Raw genomic sequence first — 19,890 nt, forward strand, 5'->3', positions numbered from 1 at the left:
ATATTAATACATTTATACTTTATTAACATGAGATTTTTTTTTATCCTGATCTGTTGAACGATGTGATGATTGTTGTTATGACCTTTATACTGAATAAAGAGTGAAGTGTTGCATTCCAGACATAAGGAGGATATTGGAATAAAAGTGGAGATGATCAAGTCTGCGCTTCCCCCGCGATAAAAAGGAAAGAAATTAAGAATACAATGAGGGGGAGCTGCTGGGGAGGGAGATTTCTTGTATAAGTATTCGTGAAGACACTGAGACTGCCTCAGTGCAGATGTAATCCATTGTCTGTACTCCTTGCTGCAAGTAAAACATTAGAAAAACTTTAAAGTCTCACTGAGTTTTTTGATTTTGTGTTGGGATATTTTGTGGTACGAACTAACAGCGAAAATACAGCCTTTGTCTTACAGAAATAATTTCTTGACAACAGTGTAGTAGAAATCGTCTTTTTCCTTGTACAAATAAATGAGCAGAGCTCTCAGGGCAGGAAAACGTTGGTGATTCTTGTATATTTTTCTACATGCATTATTGTAGGATTAAGCTGAAATAAGTGGCATTCAGTAGAAGTGCTGGGTACATGCTGAGAACATGGAATCCTCAGACTAAAGTGAATCACCACCGTCTAAGTCAATAGCTTTAGGCAGAGGAGCGCTCCACGGTCAGCTCAGCTTGGATGTATAAGCTGTCACAAGTTAATTAAAACCCAGTGAAAGCTTCAGAAACAGCTGGGATGTAAAAACAACATTGCAAGCAGGTGCTGAAGAAATTAGCAAACTTCTACAACCTTTTTATTCGTGTGATGTAATCCTGGGGAACTTGGACTGAGCAAAACCAGCAGAATTTACTTCATACTGAACCAAAGACAGTCCGTTAAAACAGGGGCGGATCCAGATTAATTTTAGTGGAGGGGCACAGGGGGTTACAACAGATATTTTGACAGTGAGCAGATGTTCTTGTGTTGCAGGTCCATGGTCCAGACGTGGCCATTGAACAGGCTGGGGGTGTCTGGCACCGTGGACTTCCTGGAGCACCTCCTCTTTTTGCATTCTTCATATGGGACGGAAATAAAGTAACGTTGGTTTAGCACGTCGATCAAAGGCCTGCAGGTGTAAAGCAGGAAGCCCTCCACAATGAGGATGTGAGTCTCCTCCTCCTCCTTGTGGTCGGACTTTGATCTCTGTGTCCAGGGTGTTATTAACGCCATGAGACTTCTCAAACTTCATCGGGTTCTCCAGCCATGCGTAGAGCGTACTCATCAAGGCATCCATGTCCAGAGCAGTGATGGCATTGTACTGCTTAAAGCCATCTTCACAAACTTCAATCTGATCTTGGGGCTTGAAGAAGTCATCCTGATGGACCACACAGCAGTTGGGCAGGTTCTTGATCAGGCGGTTGGTGAGGCTGGTTTTCCTTCCATTGGTTATACCGCCGATGCCGATGATGTACTTCATGTTCTGGGATTGGTCAAAGCTCGGAAAAAGTGTCACAAATGTCAACAAAAACAGGGTCGGGAGTGAAAGAAAGCTGAAAAAGAGAAGGTTGCAGCAGGAAATGTCAACTATTCGAATCCTCCATGGCACTTGAGTTTAGTGAGTAAGGTAAGAGCAGAAATGGAGCTGCCACTCGGACTCGGTTCTTCCACCCAGAGAGGACCTCTTTCTGCTGTTGCTGCTACACATACTGCCCAAATTGATTTTTTTAATGTGCAATATTCCTTTTAACCAGCCCCTCAGGTCTCTTTGAGGATTTTGGATAGAATACTCAGTTAAACCAACATTTTAGGTGCATGTCCAGGGATTTTTGGTGGAATGTTCCTTTAAGTTTGATGTGTGAGGATCTTGTAGATGGAATAGTTCCTGAAACCAACTTTTTAGATCAACATTCAGAGATTTAAGGTGGAATACTCCTTTAAACCAACATAAATTTCATGTTTTGATCTAATGATCAAAACTTGATAATTCAAGTGATGAGAAACCTCAATCCAGACTCCTCATTTGAGATTTATGCTGCTATTATTTGTTTAGTCCAGACTAAATGACAGAAATCCACAACTGTAATTTTATTTCAGGACTCGGTTATTAAATGTCAAAACAATCCATGTGACTCTAAAAACTCAACAACTTTACAAACTCTAATACTAAACTCTCGACAAGGATCCAAAATAAGTTGGACTTCTACATGAGAGTTTTAACGATTCTTCATCTACTTCCTGAAAAATCTGGTCAATAAAAAAGACAAAAACTAATATTTTCAGCTGAACCAAATACAGACTTTGTGATTTTTGCTCACATGTTGTGTTGTTGTAAACTTACTCTTTCAAATAAATAGCCACCTAACCCCCTGGAAACCAGTGTTTGTCCTGTTTTTGTGTTACTCCTTGGCGACTCTAGACAGCTGGGTTGTAGTGTTTTTTGAGTAACACACCATATTATGTTTTTACAGTGAGAGTTCTACTATGAAGCCAGTTTGACATGTTCAGGTGTTCTTTGTGTGAAAACTCAGAGATTTCAGGTATCAGAAGGTGGTTTTCAACTTTCTTTGTTAACTTTCTGCTTCAACTTTAAACTACATTTACTTCACTAAGCCAGCCCTCTGGACTTCCAGTAAGCTGTGTTCCTATTGGCTGATGGCAAAAATGGAACGATCAAGCGATCAAATCATTTGGAACAATTGATTCAGAAAAAGAATCGATCCTATGGAACGTTCGAAACATCTCCCCACAGCGACATCTGGTGGCCAATCTCAAAATAACACGCTCAAACAGTACAGCAGTGTTGCCACTCAAATTGTAATTGTGTTCAAGCAGGCCAAGGCTGCTGCCACTGCTTCACGCTGCTCCAGCAGACACTCAAACATTGCATAAGTGCTGTTCCATCTTGTCTCTGTTTCCTGTATTAGTTTCATCATTGGTTTTCCCATTCGCAGCTGGATGTCTGAAAGCTTCTGGTTAGCACTGGCACTAGATCAGAAGAGGCCTACTATCTGCCTAGATTGAAGACGCAGAGCATGCAGTGCAGGAGTTTGCTCTATGGCTTGTTTCACCACCAAATTCAATGTATGAGCAAAACAAGGCACATGACGTACACACGTGGACAAAATTGTTGGTACCCCTCAGTTAAAGAAGGAAAAACCCACAATTCTCACTGAAATCACTTGAAACTCACAAAAGTAACAATAAATAAAAATTTATTGAAAATTAAATAATCAAAATCAGCCATCACTTTTGAATTGTTGATTAACATAATTATTTTAAAAAACAAACTAATGAAATAGGGCTGGACAAAAATGATGGTACCCATAACTTAATATTTTGTTGCACAACCTTTTGAGGCAATCACTGCAATTAAACGATTTCTGTATTTGTCAATGAGCGTTCTGCAGCTGTCAACAGGTATTTTGGCCCACTCCTCATGAGCAAACAGCTCCAGTTGTCTCAGGTTTGATGGGTGTCTTCTCCAAATGGCATGTTTCAGCTCCTTCCACATATGTTCAATGGGATTCAGATCTGGGCTCATAGAAGGCCACTTTAGAATAGTCCAACGCTTTTCTCTCAGCCATTCTTGGGTGTTTTTGGCTGTGTGTTTTGGATGGTTGTCCTGTTGGAAGACCCATGACCTGCGACTGAGACCAAGCTTTCTGACACTAGGCAGCACATTTCTCTCCAGAATGCCTTGATAGTCTTCAGATTTCATCGTACCTTGCACACTTTCAAGACACCCTGTGCCAGATGCAGCAAAGCAGCCCCAAAACATTACTGAGCCTCCTCCATGTTTCACCGTAGGGACAGTGTTCTTTTCTTCGTATGCTTGGTTTTTGAGTCTATGAACATAGAGTTGATGTGCCTTACCAAAAAGCTCCAGTTTGGTCTCATCTGTCCAAAGGACATTCTCCCAGAAGCTTTGTGGCTTGTCAACATGCATTTTTGCAAATTCCAGTCTCGCTTTTTTATGAGTTTTTTTCAGCAGTGGTGTCCTCCTTGGTCGTCTCCCATGAAGTCCACTTTGGTTCAAACAACGACGAATGGTGCGATCTGACACTGATGTACCTTGGCCTTGGAGTTCACCTTTAATTTCTTTGGAGGTTGCTCTGGGCTCTTTGGATACAATTCCAACGATCCGTCTCTTCAATTTGTCATCAATTTTCCTCTTGCGACCACGTCCAGGGAGGTTGGCTACTGTCCCGTGGGTCTTGAACTTCTGAATAATATGAGCCACTGTTGTCACAGGAACTTCAAGCTGTTTAGAGATGGTCTTATAGCCTTTACCTTTAAGATGTTTGTCTATAATTTTTTTTTCGGATGTCCTGGGACAATTCTCTCCTTCGCTTTCTGTTGTCCATGTTCAGTGTGGTACACACCTTTTCACCAAACAGCAGGGTGACTACTTGTCTCCCTTTAAATAGGCAGACTGACTGATTATGAGTTTGGAAACACCTGTGATGTCAATTAAATGACACACCTGAGTTAATCATGTCACTCTGGTCAAATAGTTTTCAATCTTTTATAGAGGTACCATCATTTTTGTCCAGGCCTGTTTCATTAGTTTGTTTTTTTAAATAATTATGTTAATCAACAATTCAAAAGTGATGGCTGTTTTTGATTATTTAATTTTCAATAAATTTTTATTTATTGTTACTTTTGTGAGTTTCAAGTGATTTCAGTGAGAATTGTGGGTTTTTCCTTCTTTAACTGAGGGGTACCAACAATTTTGTCCACGTGTGTACCTGCAAACGTTGTGCACAAGCTATCATATTGGCAGCATTATCAGTGACTAAGCATGTAATGTTCTTCTCGATCCCCCATGAACGTAAAAGAGTGCTCTTTGCCTCCTTCAGGTGTTCAGCTGTGTGAGTCTCAGGAAAATTAGTGACCCCAAGTACAGTGGTGGAAAGCTTTCCATTCTCATCAATAAAGTGACATGTAACTGCTAGGTAAGCATCCATGTTTATTGATGTCCACATATCTGAGGTCAAGCTGACAGTTTTGACCTTTTTCAACTGAGCCATCGCTTTCTCTTTGGTCTCAGTATATCTGGACTTCAGCATTGTTTTCAGTGTGTTCCTGGATGGAAGGATGTAGTTGGGGTCAAGTTTTTTAACAAAATTCCTGAAACCCTCATCTTCCACAATTGAAAAAGGTTGTGAGTCCTTCACAATAAGGTTAACTAGGGCCTCATCTAATTCTTTTTGCCTCCCTGTCAAAGAACAAGAAAAGACTGAGTTAGAAGGAATTCTGCCATGCAACTTCATGTATTATATTGTACATCTATGTAACTATATGTAACTGTAGAACAATATGATCTCTTTTAGTGATTGTATTTCTTGTGATGACAAATGTGAATAAATAATCTTTATGATTTTTTTCAAGTTTCATTTTTGACCATTTGTAAATTTTTACTATTGTATTGCTGTCCATTTTGTATTTCAACTTCTTTGCACTGTGTTATTTGTGCTATTCTTTCAGGTGTTTATGGAGATTTCTTTGTGTGGTCCTCTGTTTCTGGCACGTTATCTGCACACTGGAGCTGTCATGACAGTACAATTCCCCACTGTAGCATCAATGCAGCTTCTCACTCCACTCTCTACCAATAAATGTATAGGTGTATAAAAATGACATGAATACAATACCACAAACATCATGCTGGCCTCGGTTTGATTCAGCACTTGGTTGTGTAGCGCTAGACGTGCAGACGTCCGGATGTTTTGTTTGCAGGTGTCTCCACATAGTTGTAGTATTACTACAAAATGCAAGATGTTGCATGCAATGCAAACATTTCACTTTTTTTGCTTCAGGAAGGTCGAAGTGTCCCCAGACAGCTGATCTGGGACACTTTCCACCACCATCCATTTTAAGTTCTCAATCCAAAAGCGCGCTCAGTACAAGACACTCAGAGAGGCAAGACTTCGCAAAAAATTGCAGATTGCAACTGCTTTTAAATGTTTTACAGATAATCACGCGAGGGCAAAAGAAATGATTATTTTATATATAAAATATATATGTAACTTGGATATATTTCGCATATAATAGACATTTTCATATTGTGTAATGGTAGTATTTTATTTACTAATCAATTTTAGGAAAAGGATAACAGGATCATTGCTTGTTCACTTTGATCATCGCGTGTTCACTTTGATCATCGTGTATTCACTTTGATCATCGCGTATTCACTTCCATTTTACTGAAACAAAAACAACCGTGATGTTTCAAACCAGTTGGCGTTCCATGGAACGCGACATGGAACAGTCACGTGACATCGCCCTTCTGATACAGACCTCAGAACAGCGTTTCGAATCACAAGTTCCACGGGGGTTTCAGTGCGTACCAAAACACTGTTCCGATTTTGCCATCATTACGGGTTTGGTTCCATTGCTTTAGTTTGCTCTTTTGGCGTTGGCTTGCAGCTTCCAGCAGTAAAATCATCTTTAATGTGTTTCTTGGTGTGTTTTAGGGCTTTGTACTGAATAATTGCCTTGGTAAATGTGGTTCTTTAGGCACAGTTAGCACATGGTGCTAATGTGTGCAGTGATTAGTGGATTTGGTGCAGCTGAGTTGTGTCTTTATCTTGGCTGTAGTGAGTCTTTAGAGGTTTTTGGTCAGACAAATTCTGTATTCTTGTTTGTGAACCAACGTTGGTTGTCCAGAAGGTAAGAGTTCCTGTCCTGATTCTGTTTAAAGAGCTTCTCTGGTAGGCTGCAGGAGACTTTAGCGTTTGGGTTGTGCTAGTTTGGTTTTTGTACGGTTTCATTTGGACAACTATCTTGAGGCCCCTCCATGTGGTTTAGTGAGGTTTTCTGGAACAGTTCTACAAAGCAACCTGCAGCAGAAGAGACTTTGAGAGTTTTTAGGAAGTTCTGGAGACCAGACTTTAGAGCAGCAGAAACATTTGTCTGCAGTTTGAGCATGAGAAGTTGAGTTTCAGAGTAGAAATGAGAAGGAAACCTTCTGGTCCTGTACAAAGAGTTTGAGCAGGTTGTGAAGAGTCTGAAGTTCTTTGATCTGAAAGCGCAAGAAGAGACGACTCATTAAAGGAGAAAACAGGAGATATTGTTGGTTCTTCTGTTGCTCTGCAGTTTCCAGTTTCCTTAGACTGAATATCAAGTTTCTTTTTTAAATGATTTACCATGTGAGCCCAAGAATACTTCAATAAACTCCTCCATCCCCTGGACACAACACATTTTATTACCGTGTTAAATCTTCTTTTTTTTAAATGTTTGAATTTTAATCATGGTTGTTGCTAGAGATACGGACCCGTACCCGTAGCCTGTGGACTACGGATACGGCACTTGCCATTTGCCAATCAGATACGCGAGATCTGGTCACGTGACTCCCGGTAGACGCTAGCGGTACAGACCCGTAGCATCGGTACTACAGGTACGGACCCTAAACCTGACCCTAACACTAACCCTAACCTTAACCTTTGCTTACCTTTCAACAGTTTGCAGTGGTTAGCAGCTTCTTGACTCGCGAGACTCGCGTACGGGTCCGTATCTGTCTGGCAAATGGAAAGTGCCGTATCCGTAGCCCACAGGCTACGGGTACGGGTCCGTATCTGTAGACACTACCTTTAATCATAGTTTTAGCATAGTTATTTTCTCTTTGCTTGTTTAGTTTTGTCATCTGTGTGAAATGTGCTAAACAAATAAAGTTGAACTGATAAACTGAATAATTGACTAACTCATGATTGTGACAACAGAAGTATTTTCATTGTGATTTAAGGGTTTGTTTCACTTTTAAGGTCGGGGTTAAAATCTTGACAGAAGAAAAGATGAAAGAAATAAATTACATTAAAAAAGCAATTAAATCAAAGGAAAAAATCATTCATTACAATTAAACTTTTAAAAAGAAAAATAAACATTAATACAATCAAACTATATTAAACAGACAAAATACTTAATGAAACAGAAGATACAAAACATGTAATTATGAAATTAAACATTTTTTCAACAAAACACCACAGAACACTCACACAGTGTGAGTCTATATCATTTTGCTAAACTTTCAGATCCAAATTTAATGTTCTTTTCATAAAAACAGGCAGTCAGGGGTGAAGACACATTCCCATGTATATATGCATTTGGCCATTTAAAAACCTGTACCTGAAACATGTTCATGATCAAAACTTTTTGACCCATAAAAATATTAATTTCATGTCCAATTTACCTTCTTTTCCTCCTATGTCCAATTCTTCAACCCTCACTATGTCCCATATCTCACAACTGTAGCATAAACTCAACAAAAACCTCCTCTTTCTCGCTTTTCCTGATCGCAAATGACTCACCTTGTGACACACTGCATGGCACACCATTCTTCTTCTTCTTCTTGTAAATTTCCGGCAGGCTAACACACTGTTCAGAGATGTCAGGCAGTAAAAATAGCATGCTTTTCTGTAACTGGCCGAGAGTGGATCATGACATGGGCGCGTGATCAAGATTCGGGTGGCTCCGACCATTTCCGACGCCTGCTGAGAGAAAAAGTTGTTGCTCGGGCGGTTCGAAGAAATAGAGCGCCACTGTGGCTCACGCGGTTCAGAATGACTGCGCCATCCAGCAAAACTATGCGCCAATGGCGCTGTGGCGATCAGCTAGCGCAAGCCTAGCTGTGGAGCATACCCACTAACAACATTGAACATTACACCTTCGATTTCTAGCTTCAGGCTCATCACTCGATCTGACACTCTTTTTACCTCCAGGACATTCCTAACAAACTCCTTCTTCAAGCTAACTCCTACTCCATTTCTCTTCCTATCTACACCATGATAGAACAACTTGAACCCTGCTCCTAAACTTCTGGCTTTACTACCTTTCCACCTGGTCTCCTTGACACACAGTATGTCCACCTTCCTCCTCTGCATCATGTCAACCAGCTCTCTACCTTTTCCTGTCATAGTTCCAACATTCAAAGTCCCTACTCTCAGTCCTAGACTCTTGGTGTTCCTCTTCTCTCTCTTCCTACGAACACACCTTCCTCCCCTCCTTCTTCGACCAACAGTCGTCCATTTTCCATTGGCACCCTGTAGGTCGACAGCATCGATGGCGGTCGTTGTTAACCTGGGCCTCGACCGATCCAGTATGGAAGTCATACATTTGATTCGCATGTTTGATTTGGCCAAAGTTTTACGTTGGATGCCCTTCCTGCCACAACCCTCTGTATTTATCCGGGCTTGGGACCGGCACAATAAGACACTGGCTTGTGTCCCCTTGCGGCTACATTATTTTTCTGGGCACTCAAAGCGCTTCAAAATGGATGAGTCATTCACTCACATATCACTCTGGTGGTGGTAAGCTACATTTGTAGCCACAGCTGCCCTGGGGCAGACTGACAGAAGCATGGCTGCCAATCCACGCCTACGGCCCCTCCAACCACCACCAACATTCACACGCATTCATACACCAGTGTGAGAGCAGCACTGGAGGCAAGGCGGGTAAAGTGTCTTACCCAAGGACACAACAGCACAGGTGGGAATGGAACCGCCGACCCTTCAATCATTGGACAACCCTGATCCACAGCCTCCCCCTGATTTTAACTGAAGCTCTGCCACATTTGGTGGACCACAAATGAAGCACAACACATGCTCCATCGATTTTAGTCATAATGGTACATGTCAGCCTTGTCACTGAATTTCTCATGCATTATAACCTTTGAATAATGACATTTTGACAACAGTCCCAGTGGAGGATCTCCAGAGTGGAAGGAGTTTAAAGACTCAAACAAAAAAATCCAGTCAGAAACCGTCCCCAGATTAATGCGCCACAGAAAATTCAACTGCCCAGCAAAACAAGTGACCCATTGCAGCCCTTTAGGGGTTCAAAGCCATAGGGTGCATGCTGGCTGTCACACCATCAGCTCACCCAAGGCCCCGCAGATCAAATACAGGTATGATTTATGTCCGCTGTCTCAGCCTTCACACTGCATGTTCGCCTACATCGGAGTTGTTGGCCAAATCCAACAGCAGTAGTAATTTGTCTCCTTATGTGGGAGGCGAGGGGCGAAGGTCAGTGAAATGAAAATGGCCAGACCTTACTTAATTGTTGTATCTATTTCTGGTTTGAGACAGGATGTCTGTCTGAACATCTATCTGTCTATTTGTCCATCTGTCTTGCTCCTGTCTCTGCGCCGTGTTTTGTGTCGGTGGGTCAAGACCCTCTGGCTGCAGTCGGCCATTATGGGCACTGATCTGATTCAGCAGGGGCACAGGGTTCACTGAAGAGATCTCTTTGGATCAAATAGCATCATTATCACAACACACAGCCTGATGGAAAAGTTTTCTTTGGTTTTTCTGGCCCTTTAAGTCTGTTCTTGCGCTCCCATACAAAAATACCACACAAAATTACAAATTCCTAGCAAATTGATTGGCGTTAGATTGGAATTATTATTAAGTCTTCCCTGTACTTTATTTTTTACGCAGAACTCGGCAAAAACGCGTCTTCATCCTTCATGATATGATGCTTCGAGACTATTTTGCCCGCAACACTGCAAAGTTTGACAGCTCGCACTAGGAAACTGCTGGCTTGAAAAGCCGTGTTTGCTTTGTGTTGCTCATAGTGATAAAGAGCACAGACACCTGAGCAGAAGGATTTCAGTACAAATAGTTTTGCCAAATGTATATTACAGTAAAGGAGTTCAGTACAGTTCAGTATTCTTTTGTCTTCATGGTGTAGTTATAGCCGGTGGCTGGACCTTCCAGATGGAGGTGTCTTTATACTACAATCAGATCAATGTGAAAAAGCCATTGAAGGGTAAAACTGTATGTATGTTTGGTGCATGCAGCCTAGAAGTGGAAGTTCTCTAAACCTCAGAGGTGCTTTGCTGCTGCTTTAACTAAATCATGTTTGACCATTCTCACAGTGATTTGGAAATGTCACCATATTCAGATTTACAATAAAACCACAACCACATTTGGACTTTAACATTGTACTCTTTGTTTTATTGGGCTGCTTTGTCTGTCCGCAGAGCCACTCGACTCCCTGTTCAGAGGAACTTTTCTTAAACATGTAAGCTTCAGCCTGGCTCTACTTCATCTAAAATCATTTGCTTTCTCTGTTGGAATTTGACCTACCCAAGTCTGCTAGGATGAGGCGTTAAATCTTGTCATTTTGTCGGTTTGCTCCTTTGTTTGTTTGTTTCCATTTGTGGGATTGTCAATTACTTGAGATTTACAGATTAGAATCAGTTATGTTGTACATTTTTTAATATTTCCATTTCCTCTTAAATCATCATCAGTAAGTTTTTCACGTCATTTAAGAATCATTTACCTTCTTTTCAGATAACTTCATCTTGACAATGTGTTGGTTGATCTGCTTCTTTGGATAAGAAATACCTGCATTGTTTCTGTCTGTTGTTTCTGAAACATAGCCCGGGGACGAGGGCTGGTATTTGTACTAGAGGGGATAATGTGGGAATGTTGGCAGCTACACGAATTTGCAGGTCGGTGGTGAGATCAGGTGACGCTGCTAGCAGGAAAACAAAGATCACTGCCGGGCAGGACGCTGGCAGGCGAAAGACAAAAGGGAACAGATGAATGAAAAGAAAACAGCACTTTGGCAGAGTGTGACACAACTGCTATTGCTGTTATTCTTTTAAGTTTTGTGCAAATGATCACCATCCAGACAAAATGACTCCCGCTAACTTTGGTGATTCCACAATTTTTTCCCTTCTGGGTCTAGCAACCAGTCGTGGTTTTGACATTTATAAGCTTCCGTCAATTTTCACCTGAAATTTCTACTGAAGATGTACGGAAAGTAAATTGAATGCTGTTCTTGAACTGTTTGGAGTACAGGCATGGTTGGGGTCTCCTTTGAAAGCTGACAACCTGAATTTTCACCCAGTGCAGTCACAATTACTCTAGGTGCTACTGGCACAGAGTATTTTATGTTGGAACACACTGAATTAGGAGGAATTTTATTCTCGCCTAAATTTTTTCCCTAATAAAACACCTGAAAATAAGTGTGGCAGCACTGTGACAGCTTGAAAACACAAAAAGGCAACAGCATGGGGTCTTACATAGTTCAGGTCAAAATTTCAGAGCAGTACTACAAGAAATGAGTGTTTCACACATGTATTTGTACTGCTATGGCCCGGCTCTGTCAATTTTGGACACCCTCTGTACACCCTCTGCACACCCTGGGCAAAAATGGTATATATTCGTTTTTCAGACTGTTTTCACATTATTTTCACTCCAAAAACTCATAAAGAACTCAAAAAAGGCACTTCAGAGCAGCTCCAGTGTGGATCAGACAGAGGGATAGACAGGCTCCAGCTGCAGCCAGAGCCGAGGTGTGAAACATCACACAACCCTGCTGGCAGAGGCTCTATTTATAATCCTGCTATTCAGCAGGCTCATTGGCTATCAGCCCTGTCAGTCAAACGTTTCCTCCGACGTGATTTGCTCAGAATTTACTGACGAAATGAGGTAGGTCCAGATCGGTCAGTCTCGGCTACGGTTGGTCGTTTAGGCCTTGGAGGCAGGCCAGAGTCACTTGATTGGTTGAAATGCGGTGTAAACCAAAAGGATAGACTTCAGTCACCATTTTGAGTGCAAGACCGTGTGGATTTGTGTATGCTGAATAAAAATATGGACAGAAATACAGTGAATATGAAACGCGCAGCGCAACCATGCGCCGCGTGTGTGCGCACGGAGCCGAGCTATTTGTGGATTATTTGCTTATTTCAAGACATGTTGTGGACAAAATATTATACGTGGTAGTTTTGTCTGGATGCCTAAACTTGGATTCTGGCCGGTTTTTGTGGATTATTTTCATCTTTGACCATTAAAAGAGCGTCCAAAGGTGAGTTGTGCCCTTTAAATGTTTTGTTGTTTGTTGGACAAATGTGTTTATATTACCCGCTGTGGTAATCACATCTGAAAGTGGTTTATACCGGCGGATTCATGAGAATCTAAGCTTTCCATGGGTGTATAGTGTTTGTATAATCGCGTTTGCAGCTTCAGACATTTAAGGAAATGCTTATGCAGATCTCAAAACGTCCCGTGGGCGGGTCGGTGAAGCGCAACGCCTACTGGATGGACTTCCCAAAAATCTGACACAGACATTCATGTTCCCTTCAGAATGGTCCCTTAAATTTCATCTGGTGCTTTTTATCAGGTTATGATTTTTAATACATCTGCAAAACTATTCACATCATAAACTGCATTTTGAATTTAGAGCAAAGAAACGTATGTTCATCAGCATCATTTAAGGGAATGAAACCCAAAATCAGCTGTATAATTGTCTTCTCTCTTACCAAACATACATAGAGCTTCCTGATTCGTATATGTTTTCATGTTTATGTGTTTCTGGGTGTATATATCTGTCTCTAGTCAGTGCAGACAGCTCTAGTCTACACTGTGATATTTTTCAGGAGAGTGTTTTATATAAGAGGAAACATGCCCGGTACTTCCCACCGAACTGGCTTTCTTGTTTTCCCCACATCTTGTTGCCAGACCGACCTCACACTCCTCAGGCTTTGCCATGTATCGCTGTGCGCCTCTTAACATCAAGTGAACTATGCTGCATTAAAAGCAAACTAGCATGAATGTTTTATTTCACATAAGACTGAAAATAGCTTTGAATAGCAATGCAATCAAACTGTTTCCTTCCATCAAACCCAGAGCTGCATAGAAAGGCTTTGATGCCTATTAGTTTACGTAACTTAGACTGAATGTGCACGTTTTCCAAACAGTGCATGAAATTTTGTGAAAACATGAGATAACTGGTGCATGTAGTGTCGTATGTGGTTACTCAAAAGTGAAATGTTTGCTGTGTGTAATAATTAAGGATGGGCTCTGTCAATCACATCTTAAAATCCATTCTTCACCAAATGCTCTCAGTTTTACCATGAGTTCTATACTTGATCTATCTGCTCTTCATTGTACAATCACTCCCACAGCAATAATTCATTCCTTTCCAGTTTCCTAAACCTGCACATGAAACTACCTAACTTGCTACTCGTTCTCACTTGTTCACCTGCTCGACTGTTTGTAATACTATCAATGTTCACAAGACATGTCTTTTAACTCTCTGAATCCCGAGCAATCTCTGAATATTTTTGCTCCGGTCACATCTCTATTCACTGTGGCTCAAGTTCTGCATCTCCATGGAAACAGCACAACCATAGCTCAAAGGAGAGTGAACTAAACGATAAGGTAAAGTAATAAATTATAATAAATAAATAATGGACATTTTAATGTATCTTTGACCACTTGTCTTGACAGAGTTGGTGAAGTTTTACTCAATATGTTAGTTTTCTGACACTGACTTGTTTTTTCAGCACAGTCCACAGGCTATTTCTTCCCCACTTTTGATGTGTGGTTGAGGTAATTTTTTTGTTGGAACATCTAACTCCAGCCAAGACCCAACCTATTGGCTGACATTTTTAGGTTTTCCTGAAGAATGAAGAGCCAATCATACTTATTCATTATTTAGTTTACTTTGTATAAAGCATCATTGCCACTGGCAACAAAACAAGCATGGCACTACCACTACCCTGCATGTTGGTAGGTATGGCACTCTTTGGATTAGAGACCTCACCTTCTCTCCTCCAAACATATTTCTGGTCTTTGTGGCTTTTCTGTATCCACGTAATGAGCAGCAAACCTTAGCTGAGCTTTAGGGAAATGTTTCTAGTGGAAGGACTTCCTTCTTGTATGGCAGCGACGTAAAACACTGTGGAGCTACTTTTTGGTAATTCTTGGTTGACTGTTGACCATCCTGATCAGTTGTCTCTCAGCAGCAGGTGATGGTTTTGTGTTTGTCTTCCTGATTGTGCACCATGCACTTTTTACTTACAAATGATTGTTTGCACAGGTGATTTAGGATATGCAGCTGCTTTGAAATGGCTCCAAGTGACTTTCCTGAATTTTTCAAGTTAAAGTTTGCTTTTTCAGATCTTTGCTGAGCTCCTTGGACTTTCCCACTGTACTGTTTGTGGCAGAGTCTGATAAGATCAATTCCACTTCAATTGGCTGAGAGGAGTCACCAGCTGTAGGCAATTATAAAGAGAAGAGGTCATGACACTAATAAAGTTTAACACTGCTTTTAAAATTACCAAAACTAATAATTCAAATTGCTGTCTGTTTAATTTTGACCCAGGAGATTATGTCATATTCCCAGAAAAACAATAATAAACATATGAAAGAACCAAAATGCATGGAATCATTGACAGTGAATGGCACTGCTTCACCGCTTCACCAGCAATCAAAAGCCTGTGTCTACATCTGCAGTAAAAGTACCCAGAGAGAGCCAAGTGACATAATGTTCTTTAATATATGACGTACTGTTAATGTAATGTGGTCCAGGATGCTTAATGCGGCATTTCTAGTTATTTTTGCTTCATCCTGTGTACAGAAATATTTTGTAAAATGGTGGTTATGCACCTCTTTAAACTTATCTGTTGTAGTAGACAAGGCCTTCAATAATCCAAACTCCAGAATCCTTCAGTTTTAATAAATCTTTTATTTAATTAATTTCATTCAACATATAAAAAGACATGTCACATTTTATTCAGCGTCCTCATTCCAGTTTAGTGCTGGTTTATTTGGTTGAGTAAACCATCAGAGTCTCTAGTTTGACAATGCCATCTATGGCGATAGCTGGATTACTGTTGGTGTGGACTTTAACCTGACACATTATGAAAAGTTCAACTTTCAAAATCTAATCTTTGAAACTATTGATAGTATGCCTCAGTTATCTACTGAACATAAAAATATCCTAGATGCTCCACTGTCCATAAATGAGCTGTCCAGTGCTCTAGACAGTATGCCTAATGGTAAGGCACCAGGTCCAGACGGTTTTCCGGCCGAATTTCTGAAGCACTTCTGGTCAATGCTGGCTCCACTGTTTTTTAGATTAGTAACAGAAATTAAAACCAGTGGTCACATACGGCCTCACATGAACACAGCAGCAATTAAACTTTTATTAAAACCAGATAAAGACCCGACCCTTCCGTCAAGTTATCGCCCGATATCACTAATTAACACCGACATTAAAATTATTGCAAAGGCCTTGGCATCTAGACTAGAGACAGTAATTTCAACAATTATTCATAATGATCAAACCGGCTTTATTAAAGGTCGACACTCTACCAACAACGTAAGAAGGCTCTTAAATTTGATTAACATGTCACAGCGGCAGGACAAAAAGGCAGTTATTATATCGTTGGATGCAGAAAAAGCCTTTGACAAAGTTAACTGGTCCTTCCTCTTTGCTGTTCTAAATAAGCTTGGCTTTGGAGAGTCATTTATTCACTGGGTATCAGCACTATATGATTCTCCTAAAGCGACTGTCACCACTAATGGAATCGCCTCAAAGACTTTCACCTTACAGAGAGGCACCAGACAGGGCTGTCCACTCTCTCCTTTGTTATTTGCGATATTCATTGAGCCGTTGGCAACAGCTGTGCGCCAGGATGTCAGGATCCAAGGAATCCGCTCTGGGGCAACAGAACACAAAATTAATTTATACACAGATGATATATTACTTTATTTAGAAGAACCGGCTATTTCATTAAGGGAAGTATTTAATTTAATAACTACATTTTCAGAGTTATCAGATTATTCCATAAATTGGACAAAATCAACATTACTTCCGATCACAGAAAATTCATGGAGTCCTGCAGACCAGGACCCTCACTACTCTTTCCCTGCAGGCAACTTAAAATACTTAGGCATAAAAATTTCACCTAAATTATCTGAATTAGCTCACTTAAATTTTTTCCCATTACTGGATAACATCATCAATGACCTACAGTGCTGGAACAATCTCCCTATATCTCTTATGGGACGAATAGCTACTATCAAAATGAAAATCCTACCAAAAATAAATTACTTCTTTGCAATGATTCCATTCAAACCAACGTCCAACTGGTTCCAGTCGCTGGACTCGGCTATCACAAAATTCTACTGGAATAATAAAAAAGCAAAAATCAGTCTACCTACTCTTCAGAAAAGTAAAGCCGAAAGAGGTTTAGAAGCACCAAATTTTATGCATTATTATTTAGCTAACCAGCTACAATATCTTATTCTATGGACACAACCTACCGGAGATACCAACTGTTGGTTAGAATTAGAACAGAAGGATTGCAATAGCATCAAACTTTCAGACATACTCTTTATTACAACATCCATCAAACGACATAACTGTTTTAAAAACCCAATGATTTCCTCCACCTTGACCGCTTGGTGGAAGGCATTAGAAATTGCAAACTCTAAATTGGAGCCCTGTAAGTTTTCTCCCATTTGGTACAACCCTGATTTTCAAGTTAACAATCAGCCGCTCCATTTAGCTGTTTGGGAGCAGAATGGAATCACACATCTCCACCACCTCTTTTCAGATAATACGTTCATGTCATATACAAACTTGCTTCAAAAATACAAAATAAAAAACGGGAATTTTTTACATTATCTTCAAGTTAAAAATATTATTAAGAAAAGAATCCCAACACTTCAAAGCACGCTCCGGCCGCCGGCATTAGCTGAAGCAATCATAAAGCTTTCTCCGACAACAACTAAAACCCTCTCTAAAATATATAAGTTACTCTTAAGCACTGATACAATACATTTACCTATCTCTAAATGGGAGTCAGATCTATCTATATCTCCGGAACCAGACTTCTGGACTCAAATTTGCGATAATGCATTTAAAATGACAAAATACACAAACTTCCAACTCATCCAATACAAAATCCTCCATAGAACACATATTACTCAATATATGATGAACAAAATGGGATTCTCCGACTCCGACATCTGTCTCCAGTGCTCCCAGAACACTGCTGATACTTATTTTCATGCTCTATGGCTGTGCACCCCCGTAAAAAATTTCTGCACCAACGTCTCAGAAAAACTTTCCGCAATCTTAAACTGCAGGATTCCTCTATCTCCAAGTCTGTGTTTACTCGGCGACTTAACAACAACGGACCTACCACGTAAACAATCTAACTCTTTAACTCTCTTAACTTAAACCTGGTAACCTGACTCTGCCTGTTAGCGAGAACCACCACATCACCCCAATATATGTTGCTGCTTATGTATGTTGGCATTGTGTAACTAATGATTGTCTTCAGTTAGGAACCCAGTCGCTGTCAGCAGGATCGAGCGGGCCGTATCGACGACAACTTACAGTCAACAACTCCCCAGGATCCTCTGTCTATATGCATGAATGGCTAGCTTGGTGTTACTGCATGCTTGGCTAATCTTCCAGGTGCTGTCCCCTGTGGCTCGACGTGGTTGGCCTTGTTCCCCGGGCGGCGCCCGGTTTGGGTGGGCGCCGGGTCGCCTCGGGGGCCGGGGGTCGTGGGGGGCTGGTGGCGTCCTGCGGGGTGGCTGCTTCCGTGGGGGGGCATGGTGGGCGGTTCAGCTCGGTCGGGCGCCTGGTTTGGGCGCCCGCCGGGTCGCCATCTGCGACTAAAAATGTCGTGGGTGGCGGCCCGGCGGTCGTCTGGGTCTGGCCCCCGGTCGGGCTGGGTCGCCTGTCGTGTTCTCTTCCATGGGGGTGGCCGCTTTGTGTGTTGTCGTTGGCCTCCCGTGGTTCCCCTGGCGCTTGCGGTGGCCTGGCGGCCGTCTGGATCGGGCGCTGCCCCCCGGGTCTCTGCTGGGTCGCACTGCGTCTCGGCCGTCTCCCGGTGCCCGCGGCGGGTGCTGTGCGGGGGTGTTGCCCGGGGGCTCGGGGCGGCGCTGTTCTGGCATGGCCTGTTGCTCTTCGGCTAGCGGTTGTGGTTCCGTCCTGGTGGGTCTCTGGGTGCCCCGTGGTACCCTCTCCTCTCCCCCTCCTCCTCTCCTTGCCTTTTTTACCCCCTCGCCTCCCTCCTCCCGTCTTCCTCCGCCTCCTTGTCCCCTCTCCCTCGCCCCCTCCCTCCTCCCTCCCCCTCGTCTTCCCGCTCTGCTGCCTGTCCTCTCCTTTCTTGTCGTCTCCTCCTCCCCCTCCTTCTCCTGCCTTCCGCCCTCCCCCTGGGGGGTGGGGCGGGGGATGGGTGTGGGATGGGAGGGCGGGTGTGGGATGGGGTGGGGGGGCTGAGGGGGAGGAGGGTAGGGGTAGGGGGACCGGGTGCGGTGCGCGGGGGTGTTCTGGCCTGGCCTGGCCTGCGCCGTCTGCCCGCTGGGGCGCCGGGGCTGGGGGGGTGAGGGGTTGGGGGTTGGGGTGGGGGGTGTTTGGGGGGGCACTGGGCGCGCGCGCACCTCCCTCCGCCTGGCTGGGTGGGGCCCCGTTGATCGCTCCTCTTAAATCACTTCACAAGCTTCGCACAATACAACTTGTAAATATACACATGGTGGGGTGGGGGAGGGGGGGTGGCGTGGGTGGGTGGCGGGGGGTGGGGCGGTGGGGGGTTTGGGGTCTGGGGGGCGGGGGGGTCGGGTTGCGGGGGAGGATGGGGGGGGCGGGTGGTCGTGGGGGAGGTCGGGCTGTGGGCTGGTGGGGCGCCGTGGGGGTCCGCTATGGCCCGTTCTGCTGCGCGGGCCTTGGGGCTCTGGCTGTGTCGGGGGGGGTCGCTCCGGGCTCCTGGGCTGGGTCTCCGCTTGGTGGCTCCTGCGGGGGGGCTGTGTGGACCTCCTTCGGCTGGAGGGGACAGCTCCCTCCTTTTGGTGGAGGTTTTCATGCATGCCAGACCCACCACACCGGCACCTACCAAAACTCAATAGAGTGTGTTCCTCCGGTTGCTGAGTCAGTGGATGTTGCTGGGTTAGTGTCTGTGGATCTCACTCTGCTCTATCTATCCTTCTTGTGGCCTCCTGACATCTTCATGATTGATCCAGTTGGGACTTTGTCATATTAGGTGTTTGTGAAGGGTTTTAGATTTGTAAATGGTTTTAAGGTGTGAATTAAAGAGTACAAACAAATAAAATGCACCTTTTCTCTTAGAACACTGTCTCTGCCTCACCTTTCTGTCTGTCCTGTGTT

At 42.9% G+C, this 19,890-nt stretch overlaps 1 pseudogene; it reads right to left on the minus strand.

Moving 5' to 3' along the window:
- Nucleotides 1-955: 955 nt before the first annotated feature.
- LOC110950161 (nicotinamide riboside kinase 2-like) lies at nucleotides 956-1,509 on the minus strand (annotated as a pseudogene).
- Nucleotides 1,510-19,890: the final 18,381 nt, after the last annotated feature.

Source organism: Acanthochromis polyacanthus, chromosome 13 (genome assembly GCF_021347895.1).
Source record: "Acanthochromis polyacanthus isolate Apoly-LR-REF ecotype Palm Island chromosome 13, KAUST_Apoly_ChrSc, whole genome shotgun sequence".
NCBI classification, from domain to species: Eukaryota; Metazoa; Chordata; class Actinopteri; family Pomacentridae; genus Acanthochromis; species Acanthochromis polyacanthus.